We start from the raw sequence: 17838 nt of genomic DNA on the forward strand, positions 1-17838 counted from the left end.
AAGTGGTGCTGCACCAAGTGCAGCGCCAGTTTCCTTTCACGCCTTAGCACCCCCACCTCCTCCAGGTGTGTGCCGTATTTAAAAAGGCGCAGGTTAGGGGGCAATAGTGTGATTTTTCATGACGCTATTGATGTACTCTGCAGGAGTAATGCCAAAATATTGGTGCTACTCCTGCATAGTACCTAGGGCCCCATTCTAAAGAATGGAAGCGCCCTGTAAACGCCTGCTCTTGAGCAAGCATTAAAAGTGCCGTAAGAAATGGCGCAGGAAATCTCTTTACACCATTTTTCTGTCTCCCCTAACGGGGTACGCCCCCTTTACATCCATTATGCCTGGCGCAGGCTTAATGTAGCACAAAGGGTTACAGAGTGGCGCAATGCATGCATTGTGCCACACTCTAAATAAGGGGCAGGGATTTCGGCCTCATTGGGCCACATTAACATAACAAATAATTACATTAATGTGGCGCAAGGTGGCACTGGGGCATTATAAATATGCCCCTTAACACACGTTATACAGTAATTTCTGTGAGTTTTCACAGAGGCAACCCTATGCCTGTCTCTGGGTTTACAATGGTGCTTCTATCCCCAGAAAGCAAAGCTCCTGGGCACTGCTCACGGTAAGGAGAGTATGGTGGGGAAAACCTCCTTGGGCCCCCACATACAGAATTCCAAAGAGGCTGCTGCCCACAAGTGCATGGCACAGAGACTTGAACAAGTACAGCCTTTCTCCTTAAATTGGACCGGGCCTCCCGCAAAGGTAGCATGAGATGGCTGCCAAACTCCCCCGAGACCAATTTACCCATTGCAATCATTGGGGCAGTGTTAGAGGACGGTTTTGACCATCAGGTCTGCCCTGATTTTTCGATTTTTTACCACCGGGTTTTTGACTGTTTACTGTGAGGAAGCCTCCTATGAGGTAACTCCTGCACAATAAACACATGGTAAAATGGACTGCACGTGTTTACCGTTGGTGTCGCCGTGCTAAGGAAAGGCTGCTGTGGCACAGCAAGGGCAGGAGGCCCCGGGCAGGTTACATGTGATCATGTGTGCGCATGGATGTGCACCCATGTGAGGGCTGTGGGAGGAGGATTCCTAGTGTGCGCAGCTCAAGAACTGCGCTTAGGTAGTCCTGGTGCAGGAGAAACTATGCAGAGTGGGTGGTGACCTGGAGTAGGTCTCATGAGAGGGGTGTATACATGTGAGGGAGAGTCAGTGTGCTTACTGTCTTTTCACTGTAGGGACACCCAGTTCCATGCCAATGTCAGGGTGCTTGAGATATTTGCATTGGGGGGATACACCATTAAATGTCAATGGGAAAGGAGGGCCTAGGGTGCAACTCCAGTTCTCTGGGGTCCACCGAGACCAGAGTCACACCAAAGTACACTGTAACCTGTAAGAAAAGAATGATGCAGTAGGTTACAGGAGCATAGTTGTACAACTTATGGGTCATCCAGGGATGTCATCTTTCTCTGCCTCAGCTCAGGATTAGGGCCAATTACTGCTCTGTCCAGTTGCTGGAGCAGGGCCTAGCATCAATCAGCCAGCTGTCATTCCGTGCCAGGAGCAGGCTGGAGAAGCCCTGCGAGGAATGTCAGGTAGGAGGGGCTGAGACTTTCAGAGCACATGTGGCAACTAACTCCTGGTGGATGCCATCTTGAGCTATCCCAGAAGACTGTGCAAGAGGAGGGGACGGGGGCAAGGAAGTGATATGGCACATCTGGATAGGCCAGAGGTGCAGACCTGCTGGACACTTCCGCCCCCACTTAAAAGGTCCTGCACAGGGGAGAGCTCTCTCTCTTGGCTGTGCTTCACTGCTGGACACTGGGACTGCAGACGGGCGTCATGGACAACTGGAAGGAAGAACCTCCTGACTGCCCTTGGGGCAGGGACTCTGCCTCTGAAGGATCCCAGGTCAGCGAGGCGAATGCCAGGGCCAGGCAAGCTGGCCCCTTTACCCTCCCAGAGGGCTAGTTGGGGGAAGGACTGGACTAGCGCAAGGAGAGCGCGCTGCCCAGACGGAAAAGAGGGAACCCAGAGGAAAGATTGGCGCAGGAGTCAGGGGGACTGGCTCCCTGATGATCTGGACCCTTCCAGGCCAGGAGGCCTAAGGAGAGTGCTCCTGGTGGCAAGGGCTTGTCACCAGGAGCGGAACGACACAAGAATGATGAAAATCGGCCCTTGGGGGCCCGAGATATCACCAGACAAAGGATGGCGACCTTTGGGAAAGCAGCTACGAAGCACGTGGAGCTCCGCAGCTGCTTGCGATTGTGCCCCCAGGGTGGGCCAGGGCCTGGGGGCTGCCCAGGAAGAAGAGGAGAACAGGGGAGTGTCGTCACACTCCCCCTCTCTGAAGAAGAAGGGGCCCCGGACCCCTTCCCGGGGCCCGTGAAGCCTGGTCCCGTGTTGGACATTAAATGGGGGGGGGTGCCGTCGCGCACCCCCTGCCGCTGTGGAAATGGGACCCCAGCATTGTTGCGCTCCCCGCGAAGAAAGGAGTAATGGGGGGGGCGCCGTCGCGCACCCCCCAGCCGAACAGATGTCGGGAGCGCCGTCGCGCTCCCTGTGAAGATGGCTCAAATGGGGCCCCGGACCCCATCCCGGGGCCCCGAGAAGAGGCAGGAGTTGGGGGGTGCCGTCGCGCACTCCCAGCCGAAGAGAAGTCGGGGAGCGCCGTCGCACTCCCCGTGAATGTGGCCAGAGGGCCCCCGGACCCCATCCCGGGGCCCCGAACAGAAGAGGGCCTGGGGGAGCGCCGTTGCGCTCCCCACTAAGGAGGAGAGGGGCCCCGGACCCCATCTCGGGGCCCCGAGAAGAGGACGACTCCGGGGAGCGCGACTCCCCCGCGCGGCCGCGAGCATCCCTGAGTCTGCCCTCTGGAGCGGGCAGACTCCAATACAGCTGACCAGCTCCCGCGGCAGCACCCAGAGGTGCTGGCTGTGCAGGGAGCCGGCGGGGGCGGCCAGGGGTGGGCTTCCTGGGCCGCCCTCCAATGAGGGATCCGCTTTGTGGTGCGGGGGTGTCCGGGTGGGACCGGCACCCCCAACAAGGAAATCATCGGGAAAAGGCACAGCGGCTCTCCCCAGCGCAGCGGGAGAGCCGCTAATCATTTATGCAGCCGCCCAAGCATGCTTTGCGGGGCAGGGGCTGCTTATGGAGCCCCCAAAATGCCTGTGGTGGTCCCAGGGAGATGGGGGCCACCACCAACGGAGAACTAGGAGACAGGGGGAGCTGCAGGAGCAGCGCAGCCTCCCCCCAACATCTGTTGGTGTCCCCACCCTAGGTAGGGTGGGACACATGAGAGATAACCCCTCAAGGGTTGGATGGATGTTTGAAGCACAGGCTTCAGTGAACTTTTGTTCCTGGTTGTGCAAGGGTGCCTACCATAGGTGTAGGTTGGTATGGCCCCATGCATTCTACTGTTATTTCATCGTTAAGTATGAGTAATCCCAAAGTAATCTACAAGTAATCATGATGGTTATAATGCTAGAATTTGGTTTCTTATGTTCTCTGATTATGCTAATTTGAATAATGATACTGACAGTCACCTCTTGGCAAGATGAAAGCATTTAATCACAAATGTAGGTGTCATCATTGCACTGTACTGTGGAATACTGTCAAAATGTTCAAATGTCGCAAGGGGGGCACTGGGATTGTTTTACCATGTGGATTGTTGGATTATATTCTCCTTTAATGAGACCTGAGAGATTACATACTGTTTGCCCATAGTGATTCTATCACTTTGTATATATTTGTAGATTGTTGCATAGTATTGAGTAGTGTGTGTGAATAAAAAATGTACTTTTACTTTATCAAAAGAAAAAGCACAGACTGGACATTCATTTATTAAGAATCATGCTTGCGTGCTTGTGAATGGGGATTACTAGCCCACACCAACTCCCTTGAGTAAGCCTTGGACTGCTCTGCAACGCTACCCTATGAGAGTCAAGCGCTAAAATGGGGTGTTTGGTTCCGAGTGGCGGTCGTGTGCGGACTCGTTGCTTGTGCAGGCCACACAACTAATGACCCACCTTCCAACATTTGGTGTTCAGCAGCGGGAAACATAGTATCCCATTCCAGTATGCATTCATGGCGCTTGATAAGTCCAGTTTTACCACACATTACTTATGCAGTAATGATCAAATATGAGAGCGTAAGGCTCTACGAACGGTTCAAAGGTTTGGTCATGTGAACTAGAGGTAGGAGAAGGGAAAGCCCTGTGCACACATATGTCAAGTGAGAAAATGAAAAGTAAGGGTTTTAACTGTGTTGTTAGGACTAGTTTGTTTGCACAAAGTGACAGGGTGCTGGGAGGAATCTTTCCAAGAAATGTTCACAAAGTGTTGTAGGCCATGTTATCCTTTTGAACTCTTAACACTACACACACTGGGCCCGCACGAGGGGGGGGGTTTCTCTAAAGGTTTAGGGACAGCAACTGATACCCACATCAGAGACTGGGATGGTAGGGTGGCCTGACTTCGTGGGTTAGGAAGTGGTTAGGGGGGCCCCGGGAAATTCTTATGCTTGCTGAGGATAAGACCGGTTTCCAAAGGGAGGGGTCCCCAGCTAGTCAGTCTTCCTGAAGAGATTTTGTTTACCCGCCATTGGCGCAGGCTAAATCCACCGGAAGGGTGGAGGCGGAAGATTTCAAACCCACAGGTAGTGACACCCCCGAAGAGTTTCCAGAGGAGGGAACCCAGACAGGTGTTCCCATAGTGATGGGAGGCTGCAAGGAAGTTGTGATTCCCTTGATCCCCCTAGGTTATCTGGTGGGGAGGGTGAGGGAGCCCGGGGTGAACCATGGTAATGGGAGGCCCCGAAGGAAGTGTGGTGTTAGCCCCTAGGTTCCCTAGGTGGGCTAGGTGACTTACCCTGAAGAGTCAGGGGGAGTCAGCAGTGGACCCTGAGGTGTCAGGGTAGGGTAGGAGACTACCTAAGGAAACGGAAGGATGTCATCCTGGAGTAAGGAGGGTTGAAACCTGAGGTGGTGGTTGGGGTGATGCCCAACCGCCTGACCAGTCAGGTAGGTCCTGTGGGGTCAGGCCCCAGGACAAGGGAAGGGGGCAGGGAGCCACGTCTGTTAGGGGGCGTCTGAGCTGTCGAAGAGTGACGGGCGGCAGAGGCCTTTACTTAGCGGACCCCTGCGTGGTACACCGTTGGTGTCCCAGCCCCAGGGTGCGTCCTGGGGTCCCGTAAGGTGGCAAGGGCTGGGGAGGGTGTCCCCTCAGCCGGGTGCCACAGGCAGGTCCGCCTGCCGTGGTGCTGTTAGTGGTCACATGGAGCCAGGTGGGGCCTATCTTAAGTGAAGGGACCCTGTGCTCCCGTGCAGGGTGGCGCTAGCGAGCCAGGAATCTGGAGGGTTCCTGGGAGGTCTCCTGACTTGAGGCTGGGAGACGTAGGAGGGCCCAAGGAAGTGGCCCTGGGTGAAGCTGACCCAGGGCTCACGGGCCCTCCAAGGGTGCTCTAGGGGGTAGAGCTCATTCCCTAGAGACGGCGGGGGCGTAGGCCCTGTTCTCACGGAGGAGAACAAGGGTAGGGTCTAGGTTCTCGGGAGGGTTCCATGCGGAGCTACCAAGAGGGGAGGAGGGACCTGGGGGTTGCCTGACGAGGTACCCACAGTGCTTCTCCTCCAACGCTACCCGTGCAGTAGTGAGGCCGGGCTGGTAACTTTTCTGGGAGCCAGACCAGGGCCAGTGGTGCGTCTCTGTGAGGGAGACGTACCAAGAAGTTCAGAGTGGGCTGTTCTTCCACGAGGGAAGGCAGTCGTCCCGAAAGGGTGGTGCCAGCAAAGACCCCAGCTACATGCTGAGGGAGAGGGTCCGATGAGTCTTCATTTTTTTCAGGATTCAGGGATCCCAAAGAAGAAGGGTACTGGGTGGAGTAAACTCCAGAAGGGGGACCAGCCAGTGGCCCGTGGAGTAGGTTCTACACCTACTCAAGGTGGAGGCCACAGTGCTGAGGCACTGTACCCTTGTCCAACGGAGTGAGGGGCGTAGTGTTGCGTGACCCCGGGCAAGGGTAGGCCTAATGTTACCCTGACCATGTAAGGTGATCTCATGGTTGGGCAAAGGAGGTGATCCTAGTGGCCGATGACCAGCATCAAGTGTTAGAGGTCGCGGACAATTGGCGAGGAGGGTGTTTGGTCAGAACCCCTCGTCACTTGTTATCGCTGACCAGGTGAAGACTACCCACGTGTGGTGGCTGCGTCTTCCCGGTAGGAATCAGCTGGGCTCGGCGTGTGTTAGAGGACGGTTCTGACCATCAGGTCTGCCCTGATTTTTCGATTTTTGACCACCTGGTTTTTGACTGTTTACTGTGAGGAAGCCTCCTATGAGGTGACTCCCGCACAATAAACACATGGTAAAATGGACTGCACGTGTTTACCGCTGGTGTCGCCTTGCTAAGGAAAGGCTGCTGTGACACAGCAAGGGCAGGAGGCCCTGGGCAGGTTACATGTGATCATGTGTGCGCATGGATGTGCACCCATGTGAGGGCTGTGGGAGGAGGATTCCTAGTGTGCGCAGCTCAAGAACTGCGCTTAGGTAGTCCTTGTGCAGGAGGAACTATGCAGAGTGGGTGGTGACCTGGAGTAGGTCTCATGAGAGGGGTGTATACATGTGAGGGAGAGTCAGTGTGCTTACTGTCTTTTCACTGTAGAGACACCCAGTTCCATGCCAATGTCAGGGTGCTTGAGATATTTGCATTGGGGGGATACACCATTAAATGTCAATGGGAAAGGAGGGCCTAGGGTGCAACTCCAGTTCTCTGGGGTCCACCGAGACCAGAGTCACACCAAAGTACACTGTAACCTGTAAGAAAAGAATGATGCAGTAGGTTACAGGATCATAGTTGTACAACTTATGGGTCATCCAGGGATGTCATCTTTCTCTGCCTCAGCTCAGGATTAGGGACAATTACTGCTCTGTCCAGTTGCTGGAGCAGGGCCTAGCATCAATCAGCCAGCTGTCAATCCGTGCCAGGAGCAGGCTGGAGAAGCCCTGCGAGGAAAGTCAGGTAGGAGGGGCTGAGACTTTCAGAGCACATGTGGCAACTAACTCCTGGAGGATGCCATCTTGAGCTATCCCAGAAGACTGTGCAAGAAGGAGGGGACGGGGACAAGGAAGTGATGTGGCACATCTGGATAGGCAAGAGGTGCAGACCTGCTGGACACTTCCACCCCCACTTAAAAGGTCCTGCACAGGGGAGAGCTCTCTCTCTTGGCTGAGCTTCACTGCTGGACACTGGGACTGCAGACGGGCGTCATGGACAACTGGAAGGAAGAACCTCCGGACTACCCTTGGGGCAGGGACTCTGCCCCTGAAGGATCCCAGGCCAGCGAGGTGAATGCCAGGGCCAGGCAAGCTGGCCCTCTTACCCCCCCAGAGGGCTAGTTGGGGGAAGGACTGGGCTAGCACAAGGAGAGCGCGCTGCCCAGACGGAAAAGAGGGAACCCAGAGGAAAGATTGGCGCAGGAGTCAGGGGGACTGGCTCTCTGATGATCTGGGACCCTTCCAGGGCAGGAGGCCTAAGGAGAGTGCTCCTGGTGGCAAGGGCTTGTCACCAGGAGCGGAACGACACAAGAATGATGAAAATCGGCCCTTGGGGGCCCGAGATATCACCAGACAAAGGATGGCGACCTTTGGGAAGGCAGCTACGAAGCGCGTGGAGCTCCGCAGCTGCTTGCGACTGTGCCCCCAGGGTGGGCCAGGGCCTGGGGGCTGCCCAGGAAGAAGAGGAGAACAGGGGAGTGTCGTCGCACCCCCCCTCTCTGAAGAAGAAGGGGCCCCGGACCTCATCCCGGGCCCCCGTGAAGCCTGGTCCTGTGTTGGACATTAAATGGGGGGGGGGCGCCGTCACGCACTCCCTGCCGCTGTGGAAAGGGGACCCCGGACCCCATCCTGGGGCCCTCGGCGGCGAAGACAAGCCAGGGAGCGTCATCACGCTCCCCGCGAAGAAAGGAGTAATGGGGGGCGCCGTCGCGCACCCCCCAGCCGAAGAGATGTCGGGGAGCGTCGTCGCACTCCCCGTGAAGATGGCTCAAATGGGGCCCCGGACCCCATCCCGGGGCCTCGAGAAGAGGCAGGAGTGGGGGTGCACCGTTGCGCACCCCCAGCCAAAGAGAAGTCGGGGAGCGCCATCGCGCTCCCCGTGAATGTGGCCAGAGGGGCCCCGGACCCCATCCTGGGGCCCCGAACAGAAGAGGGCCTTGGGGAGCGCCGTCGCGCTCCCCACTAAGGAGGAGAGGGGCCCCGGACCCCATCTCGGGGCCCCGAGAAGAGGACGACTCCAGGGAGCGCCGTCGCGCTCCCCACCAGAAGGAGGAGGGGCCCCGGACCCCATCCCGGGGCCCCGAAAATGCGATGAGGAAGGGGGGGAGTGCTGCTGCACTTCCCCGCGCGGCCCAAGCGGCCGCGAGCATCCCTGAGTCTGCCCGCTGGAGCGGGCAGACTCCAATACAGCTGGCCGGCTCCCGCGGCAGCACCCGGAGGTGCTGCCCGTGCGGGGAGCCGGCGGGGGCGGCCAGGGGTGGGCTCCCTGGGCCATCCTCCAATGAGGGATCCGCTTTGTGGTGCGGGGGGTGTCCGGGTGGGACGGGCACCCCCAACAAGGAAATCATCGGGAAAAGACACAGCGGCTCTCCCCAGCGCAGCGGGAGAGCTGCTAATCATTTATGCAGCCGCCCCAACATGCTTTGCGGGGCAGGGTCTGCTTATGGAGTCCCCAAAACACCTGTGGTGGTCCCAGGGAGATGGGGGCCACCACCAACGGAGAACTAGGAGACAGGTGGAGCTGCAGGAGCAGCGCAGCCTCCCCCCAACATCTGTTGGTGTCCCCACCCTAGGTAGGGTGGGACAAATGAGAGATAACCCCTCAAGGGTTGGATGGATGTTTGAAGCACAAGCTTCAGTGAACTTTTTTCCCTGGTTGTGCAAGGGTGTCTACCATAGGTGTAGGTTGGTATGGCCCCATGCATTCTACTGTTATTTCATGGTTAAGTAGGAGTAATCCAAAAGTAATCATGATGGTTATAATGCTAGAATTTGGTTTCTTATGTTCTTGATTATGCTAATTTAAATAATGATACTGACAGTCACCTCTTGGCAAGATGAAAGCATTTAATCACAAATGTAGGTGTCATCATTGCACTGTACTGTGGAATACTGTCAAAATGTTCAAATGTCGCAAGGGGGGCACTGGGATTGTTTTGCCATGTGGATTGTTGGATTATATTCTCCCTTAAGGAGACCTGAGAGATTACATACTGTTTGCCCAGAGTGATTCTATCACTTTGTATATATTTGTAGATTGTTGCATAGTATTGAGTAGTGTGTGTGAATAATAAATGTACTTTTACTTTATCAAAAGAAAAAGCACAGACTGGACATTCATTTATTAAGAATCATGCTTGCGTGCTTGTGAATGGGGATTACTAGCCCACACCACCTCCCTTGAGTAAGCCTTGGACTGCTCTGCAATGCTACCCTATGAGAGTCAAGCGCTACAATGGGGTGTTTGGTTCCCAGTGGCGGTTGTGTGCGGACTCGTTACTTGTGCAGGCCACACAACTAATGACCCACCTTCCAACAGGCAGAGATCAGGCTACTACAGATATGTCGGTGGCTTCCCCCGGACAGTCGCCACTGCAGCAAGCTTCACCCACCCTCGTCACTAAGCAGTGATGGAGGGAATCCATGCTGCAAGGGCTTCCTTCTCTAGTGTGGCATATCACTCTGGCTCGGGAGGCACTGCTAAGGGGGCAACAGAATGGAACATGGGAGAAAGCACCCGTGACTCCCTGCAGCATTAAGTGCTCACCACACACCAAGGCACCTCAAGAGGAGCAAGTAACAGCACTCACACTGCTTACACCACAGTGCCCACCACGCAGTATCTGGGGTAGTGATCACCAAGCGCTGTCTCTCATTGAAAGTGGAAAATGGCAGGACTCAGAGACAGTTCTGCTCTGTCACTGTAATCCCACTAGAACAGTGAGGGTGCTGTCACCAGTCCCTGAACAACACGTGGCACAGAGCAGGCAGGACACAGGCAGGCAGGCCAGCAGAATGGCCCCTTTAGCAAAGTGGCAGTCCTTTTCTCAGCCCAGCAAACAGCAGGTGAGCACTACAAAGCAAGTAAGTACAATGGCAGTTCCTCATGGAAGCACTGCAGTCCTCTGGCAATGTGCAATATGTAGAGCTAGCAGTGTCTGGTTACAAGTCCCACCCAGTCATCTACCTAAAATCATTAGGTCAGAGCCTCTGTACTTATACTCAAGATGTCTTTGATCTAATGGGTGACTTCAAACGAACCTTTCAAGTGTACAACAGACCCCTTTTTCAACCCAGCCCTGGCTCCAGACATCCTTAGGGGGTAAATCAGCCATTTGTGTGAGGGCAGGACACAACCTATACAAATGTAAAGTGTGCACAGCATCTCCCTCTCCTAGCCCAGGAAGACTATCAGTATGCAGATCAATGCAGCTGTATACCCTGTCACACCCTTCCTATGACATGACATGGCATGGCACTCTAGAAAACAAGCATCAAATGTAGCTGTCTCGGATCCCTAGACATGGGTTGGAGTCAGGTAGCAAAGCACATAAAATTATAACCACAGAGAAATGCCCACTTTCTAAAAAGTGGCATTTCTAAAATAGTAATGTAAAATCCAACTACTCCAGTAAACAGGATTTCACACTACCATTCCAAACATACGAAACATGGCAACACTACTCCTTTTTTATTAGAAATTACAACTTAAAAGTCTATAAGGGAATTCCCAAGGCTAAACGATGAGAGGAAGCAGCCCTCACAGTAGTGAAAACCGAAATAGGCTGTTTATCCCTACTAGAACATGCAAAACATATGTGACATGTCCTACTTTTTACTTATACAGCACCCTGCCCATATGGCCTATCTTAGGGATGACTTTGGTATAATAAAAGGGGAGTTTGGGCCTTGGCAAGTAGTTTGAAAGGTCAGGTCAGAGTGGCAGTAAATTGCACACACAGGCTCTGCAGTGGCAGGCGTGAGACAGGTTTGAAAAGCAACTTCTGTGGGTGGCGCAATCGGCACTGCAGACTCACTATTAGCATTTAACTTAAATTTACAAGCCCTGGATATATGGTACACCACTTTGCAAGGGACTTAAGGGAAAACCAAATATGCCAAACAGGTATAAGCCAATCATACCATGTTTTTGGGGAGAGAGTGCATATCATGTTTTAGGGGAGAGAGCACATGCACTTTAGCACTGATTGGCAGTGGTAAAGTGTCCAGAGTCCTAAAACCAGCAAAAAGGTGGTCAGAAAAATAGAAGAAGGAAGGCAAAAAGTTTGGGGTAACCCTACAAAAAGGGCCATGTCCAACAGTATTGAATTGCATAGTTTGGCTGCTTCAACAGAGAAAAATGCCACCTATGTCTTTTTCTTGTAGGGTGGGTTTTTTGGGCGAGGTGCCAATCTGGAGCAGAGGTCCCTTTGTTGAAAGTATTTGATGATTTTCTTCCTGATGAAAAGTGGTCCCGTTCCATCTATTGCTTTGTGAGCGATATAAAGTAGCTTAAAGTTGGATCTTCTGGCAACCGGTAACCAATGTAGGGCCCTCAAGGCAGGGGTGATGTGGACTTGTGGCTTTATATGTATTAGTAATTTGGCAGCAGAGTTTTAAATCCATTGTAGTCTTTTCATAGTTGATAAAGACGATCCGTGGTAGAAGCCATTGGCGTAATCCAATTTAGACAGCACAAGAGAGATAGTAGCCTGGACCTTGTGGGGAAATCCCAGGTAGGGTAAGATGTGTTGCAGTGCTTTCCCAGAAATTAAGTTAGATATTTCCAATTTTTCCATGTGGACATTCATTGATAACTTGGAGTCCATGGTGATTCCAAGGTTTTTTACTTCCTTAGATACTTTGGGAGGTGGTCTCAGATCATCAGGCCAGGGGCTGAGTGGGTCATAATTTTTCCAATTGCCACATGTGAGTATTTCCATTTTGGAAACATTCAATTTGAGATGGCTTCATGTCATTCACTGATCAGCGGCTCTGAGGCAGCTGAAGATTTTTGAGTTTTCAATGTCTTTGGACCTTTCAAGTTTAAGGAGTATTTGTGTGTTATCTGCATCGTTGTAGCATTTGAGCTGTAAGTCATTGATCTTTGTCAGTAATGGCTTCACCTAGATTTTGAAAAGCATGGGTGAGATGATAGAGCCTTGTGGGACCCCTGCTTTTGTGAAGTATGGTTTGAATGGGAAAGGGGGGGTATGGATGACATTTGTTCTGTTTTGAAGGTAGGATGTAATCCAGTTGAGAGCAGTCCCTTCTATGCCTGGTTCTTAGAGTCTTTGTATTAGGGTGTCATGGTCAACTGTGTCAAAGTCAGCTGAGAGGTCCAAAAGAAGTAGTGCAACAACCCCTTTCTGGTCTACTATGTTTAGAAGGTCATCTCAGATTGCGATGAGGACAGATTCTGTGCCACTCCTTGGGCAGAATCCAGTTTGGTAGTCTGAAAGTTTGGAGTTATTTTCAGTGAATTGTGACATCTGTGAGAATGTTCTATCAGTTTGCCCAGGAAAGGTCCATTTGTAATTGGTCTGTGGGTATTAGGGTCATGTGGATCCCGGTTTGTTTTCTTTAATAATGGGCATATATATACCTTTTTTATGTCTTCAGGAAATATTCCCTTAGTTAAAGAAATATTGATGATTCTTCTTACTGGTGTGGCAGTCAAGGTAATTAAAATACTGTTTTCGAAGATTTGCGATGCTCAAGGAGTGGACAAGAGTCAGACAGGCAGCCAGATGGCCTGCTTGCTTTGACCAGATCCATAAATTCACTTTGTGATATTTGTTTGAAGGAGTGCAGATGCCTACTCTCGGAGGGGATTTTGGGAAATGGCATGGAGCTGGTGGTTTTCCTTTGTTTTAGATAGGAGTCCAACATGTCTGCTTTGGTTGTGTAATTATTTGCCAATTTGTCAGTGAATTCTTGAGTAATGGCATGGGTTTCTTTTGTGCATGTAGGTTTACAAAATTTGGTAAGACTGTTATAAAATTCTTTATTTGCACATTTAGCATTTTGAGTTCTGTCTGATAGTACCTTTTTTTAGCTTTTTTGATTGCTGGCTTGTATATTCTGTTTTTTTTTTCTGTAGGTGAAGTTTGTCTTGAATGTTGTTTGGTTTGTGCCAGGTGTGTTGCAGTTTCCTAGTATGTTTTTTATCTCTTTTAGTTCCGTATTTCTCCAAAGTGCTTGTTTTCTTTTGTCCAGTTTTGTTTTTTCTTAGTGCTATTAGGATATCAAAAGCTTTCTGTAGCCACTCATAACATTTTTTATGGAATTTATTGTGTCTAGATCTGTGTTCAATTTTAGGTGTGTTTCTAAGTAATCAAAATTAAGTTTGTGCCTTTGTTGATAGGAAAATGCATGCACAGTGGACGTAGGTGTGTTGCTTTGTGGTGTTTTAAGTTGGAAAGCTAGCACATGGTAGTCTGATCATGTGAATGGAGTACTCCTCTGAAAGGTAACTAGTTCTTGATATGTAAAATGATATCTAGAATGTGTCCAGTGAGGTGTGAGGGTTTGTGGACGATCTGATGTAGGTTCAGTGTGTATATACCAGTGATGACAGTTTTTGGATGGGGTATATTAGGTTTGTCAAACCAAGTGATTAAGTCACCAAGAAGGCATAGGTTGGAGTGTAGTGTTATAAGGTTTGAAATTGTCTAGAAAATCTGCCTGGGAATGATGAATAGGTGATTCTGTAAAGGAGAAGGGTGTTACAGGAGGAAGTTGGTGTAAGCTTGTATCTGATGATGAGGTCTCACAACCTCGTATGGAAACATGTTCAGATTTGGTGAGATTTATTGCTTGTTTTGAATGTAACAGCTACCCCTCCTCTTCTTTTGCCTATATGATTTTGTGTGATAGTTTGCTAGCCTGGAGCAACAGCTTCATGCAGTACAACGGCCATTTTATCTCCTAGCCATGATTCAGTTATGAAGAGTAAGTCAGGTTGTGTGTCGGTGAGTAGGTCATAGAAGTGGTGCTTGTTTTTAGAGAGGCATCAAGCATTTATTAGTAACAAGTTTAGAGATTGTGTTTTGTTGGTGGTGTGACTTGTTTTGTAGAAAAATTTGCAGTATTTTTGGAAGTTGTAGCAGGTGTGTCATTAGTGCTGGTATTAGCTGTATGAGGATAGAAACAGTGTTGTTTTTTATATTGTATTCCTCATCCAGCAGGCTTAGAATGCATTTTGATGGGTCTGCGTGTGTAGGTGGTAGAGATGGTGATTTTGAGTGGGTTGGTGAGCTGAATTGTTTTGTAGGGTAGCCTTTTGTGTAATAGACAAGGAGATGCGAAGTTGGAAGGAGTAGCATGTTGTACAATGTAATTGCATCTGTTTAGAGTGGTTGTTGTATGGGTTAGAGGTGGTGCTAGAACATTTGAGTATTGTTTTAAGGCTCTACATAGTGCAATGGGTGAGAGACAGATGAATAAGAGTTGTGCTGGTGTATTTTTGTAAGCTGTTTGCGAAGAGAGAAAATTTGGGAGTAAATATGATTTAGGATATGTATTTTCTGTGTAGTCAGGAGGGTGGGGATGGGTGTATTTTTCTAATTTTGACAGAATGTATTATGAAATTGTGTGTATGAGAGATGTTGGTGTGCTGGTGTGTGTGATATGGTTTGTTTTTGTGGGGTAATGAGACGAGATATTGATGTAGTGGTTTTCCAATAAGGATTTGTATGTAAAGTTCTGTTGGGAAGTGGAAGTTGAATGGTAAAGGAGTGGTGATATGTTTTGAAAAAGAGTGCATGTAATGTGTGAGAGGGGATGGGCAAGAGTTATGAGTGTTTATGTTAGATTTGATGGCTGGACGAGGTAATATGTGTGGTAGATTGAAGTGTAAGGAGTGTTTGGTTGTATGTTTTTGATAAAAGGAGGTGGAGGGTGCAGGCGGGTGATATGATGGAGGGCTGAGTATAGGTTTAGTGCTGACAGAAAGGGGTCTGTTAGGAGCATGTAGGAGGTAGAGCTGGTATTCTGTATGAACGGGGAGTGTAGGTTGTGCCTGTGTGGATTACATTTCTGTATAATGTGCCTTTATGTTCTGTTGGTGATGGGTGCATTTGTTATTGGTATAGGACAGAGTAGTGATTTGTGTGAGAGTGAAGGTGCCATTGTTTGGTAGATTGGGTAGGAGGGTGATAAGTGTGGTTTGTGGGCTTCTTTAGTAGTTGTTGGAACACTGAAATGTTGATAGGGTTTGTAGCAAATGAGTAGAGTACATTTGCTGAGAGTGTGTTATTATGTTTGAGAGAAATGATGAGTTAAGGTGGTAGCTGGTAAATGGCAAAAAGGGCTGCATGTCTGGTCCTAGGTCTGACACAGCCCAAACAAGCCCAATTAGGCAAATGCCCTTGTCCTCTCTGCCCTTAACCTCAATGCCTGAGCTGAGACACCCTGAACCCTAGGATTAATAGCAGTATTGGCCAATGGGAACCTGAGCCTTAACCCGAACTAATCAGAACCCAAGCTGTCAGCCCTAGACCCAATGGAGACCTAGCCCTTTTAACCAATCACAGCCCTAACCCTAGCAACAAATCCAAAGCTAAACCCTAAGTCCTATCTCCAATAGAATCCCTAGCTCAGGGAACCAATCAGAACCCCCGACCTACGAGTAGATCAGAACTCCAACACTAAACCCTGAGATTAACAGAAACCCTAACCCTAGAAACCAATCTGACCCCCAGACCTATCAGCCAACCAGAACTCTAACCCTAAGCCCTATGTCCAATAGAAACCCTAGCCCTAGGGACCAATCAGAACCCCAGATCTATTGGCCAATCAGGTCTCTAAGCCCTAAGTCCAAAAGAAACCCTAGCCCTATGAATCTGAGAACAGATACATCAACCAGTAATAAACTAACATAAAGGGCATGTAACCATAAGCACAGGCTGGTGAGCAGGGGGCAGGGAGCAGGGAGCTGCTCCTCAAGTCACAGTCACAGGTGTGTCACAGGTAAATGAAATAGCAGTTTGAAAGTATCAAGAATACACAGCACACGGCTTTGTTCTTATCACCTTCTTTGACTTTTTGCTAACTGGGCTGTTTAGGGCACAGAGAAGCTGGGGCTACAAAATGGAGGTGGCTCTCTGGGGTTTCCTCCACAAACTTTAAAGGGCCTGTGTATGTGTGAGAGGAGGGCTTGGTGTTGCATGGGAGCTAAAGGGCCAATCAAGAAAGCACAGGCTGGTGAGCAGAGGGCAGGGCACTGCTCAAGTCAGTATCTCCTTGGATACAGACAGGCTCAATCCACACTTTGCAGATCCTGTCCAACCTGGCAGGTAAGGCCCAAACCTAAAGCCACTAACGATACTGCTTTCAAGCACTTAACAAATCACTTTTTCTAGGCAAAAACGATGCTACATACACTTTTCAAACACAGTTTAAACCATACAGCAGATTAAGCATTATCTTAAACACACTCTGTTTAGACTCTGAGATGAAGTGTGCCTTTTTACCTTTTAAAAACACAGGGGGGTGGATTACCCTTTAGAGGCCTTGACGCAGTACACGGAAAAACTAGAAGAGAAATTGAAACAGTCACAGGTAGGAAACAAACAGCAGTTTCAAAAGTACAAATTGCACAGAAACCAGAAATACAATTTTTTGGATAAAAGTGAATTCTGAAATACACTATAGTGGTGTAATGTTCGGTCTCTGCCAAAGGGCCTGAATAGGAGTTTGGCGGAAAAGATACTCCATACCAAATGCAATGCATGGAAATAATGACTAGTCAAAGGTTTCTATGAGTAATCCTAGGAGGTCATGTGACATGATTTACAGGTTGGATTTCCAAAAGTACTTTTGTTTATGCACAGTCCAATTGCACACTAGGGGAAGAAAGTGAAATTTATTTTTTTCTCCAAGTGAGAAAAAACATTTGTGCCATTGAAAACTACAAAGGTTAGGTTGGTCCAATCCCCTTCTATGCATTGGAAATAAATTTATTCCAACTATTTGATGAGAGGAGAAGGTTGAAGAGTAGTTTATGCTTATTCACAAACTGTTGTTTTTGTGGTCCTTCACTTACTCGAAAATACAGAAAAGCCTTATATCATCTACTTACCACCCTTCAAAAGAAGGTTACTCCCAAAATTCTGAATGCTGTTGCGATGTACAATTATGTGGGAGTAAATGGATTTATGCCTACTTGGTATCCGTTTATACATACCTAGCTGGTGTAAATCCAGTCATTTTCAACAACAACTTATGTTTTGGACCGCAATGTTCTTTGAGAACTGGGCTCTGTGGGTTTAGGTTTTCTCTTGGTCCTCTAAATGACCTTCAAGGAAGTTCAGACAATTCATTCACAGCCCACAGGATGAGGTATGTAACCTGAACATCAAAAGTCCTGCACTTTTTTTGAGTATACACACCTGTACTACACAACTGGCCTGTATACCGTCTCTTGTTTTGAAGTGTACAGCTCCATTTACTGCAAAATGCCGCTGCTCATATCCTAAACTAAATCTCATGCTACAAGTACACACCCTCACCTGATGAAATCTGCACTACTCAGCTGTGGTGGATGTGGTGGGCTCTTGCTTTGGACTCCTAAAGTCAATAAAGAAATTTGTGCATTTACTTCCTGTGCACCAATTACAAATTAGTGGTAACCCATTCACAAATGGGAAGGGGTCCCCATGGGACCTCTTTCCCTTTTTGAATGGAAGCGAAAATATTTTTCAATGCAACGGGTCTTGCATGAGTTAGAGCTATTAGCATTGTAAAGTTAAAAAAACGCAGCACTATCCCGCTATGTAAAATGCAGC

General features: G+C 49.6%; 1 protein-coding gene across 2 annotated transcripts in view; it reads right to left on the reverse strand.

Moving 5' to 3' along the window:
* The window catches only part of ASB2 (ankyrin repeat and SOCS box containing 2), a 256837-nt gene that overhangs the window by 225300 nt on the left and 13699 nt on the right, over window positions 1-17838 (reverse strand). The window contains exon 2 of one of the 2 annotated variants that reach the window (XM_069208231.1): window positions 16525-16585. The exons of the other annotated variant lie outside the window; for it this stretch is intronic. The gene's annotated coding sequence lies outside the window, so the exon portion shown is untranslated. The remainder of the gene's footprint in view (window positions 1-16524; window positions 16586-17838) is intronic. 2 annotated transcript variants of the gene reach the window in all.

Source organism: Pleurodeles waltl, chromosome 9, assembly GCF_031143425.1.
Source record: "Pleurodeles waltl isolate 20211129_DDA chromosome 9, aPleWal1.hap1.20221129, whole genome shotgun sequence".
Taxonomy (NCBI): domain Eukaryota; kingdom Metazoa; phylum Chordata; class Amphibia; order Caudata; family Salamandridae; genus Pleurodeles; species Pleurodeles waltl.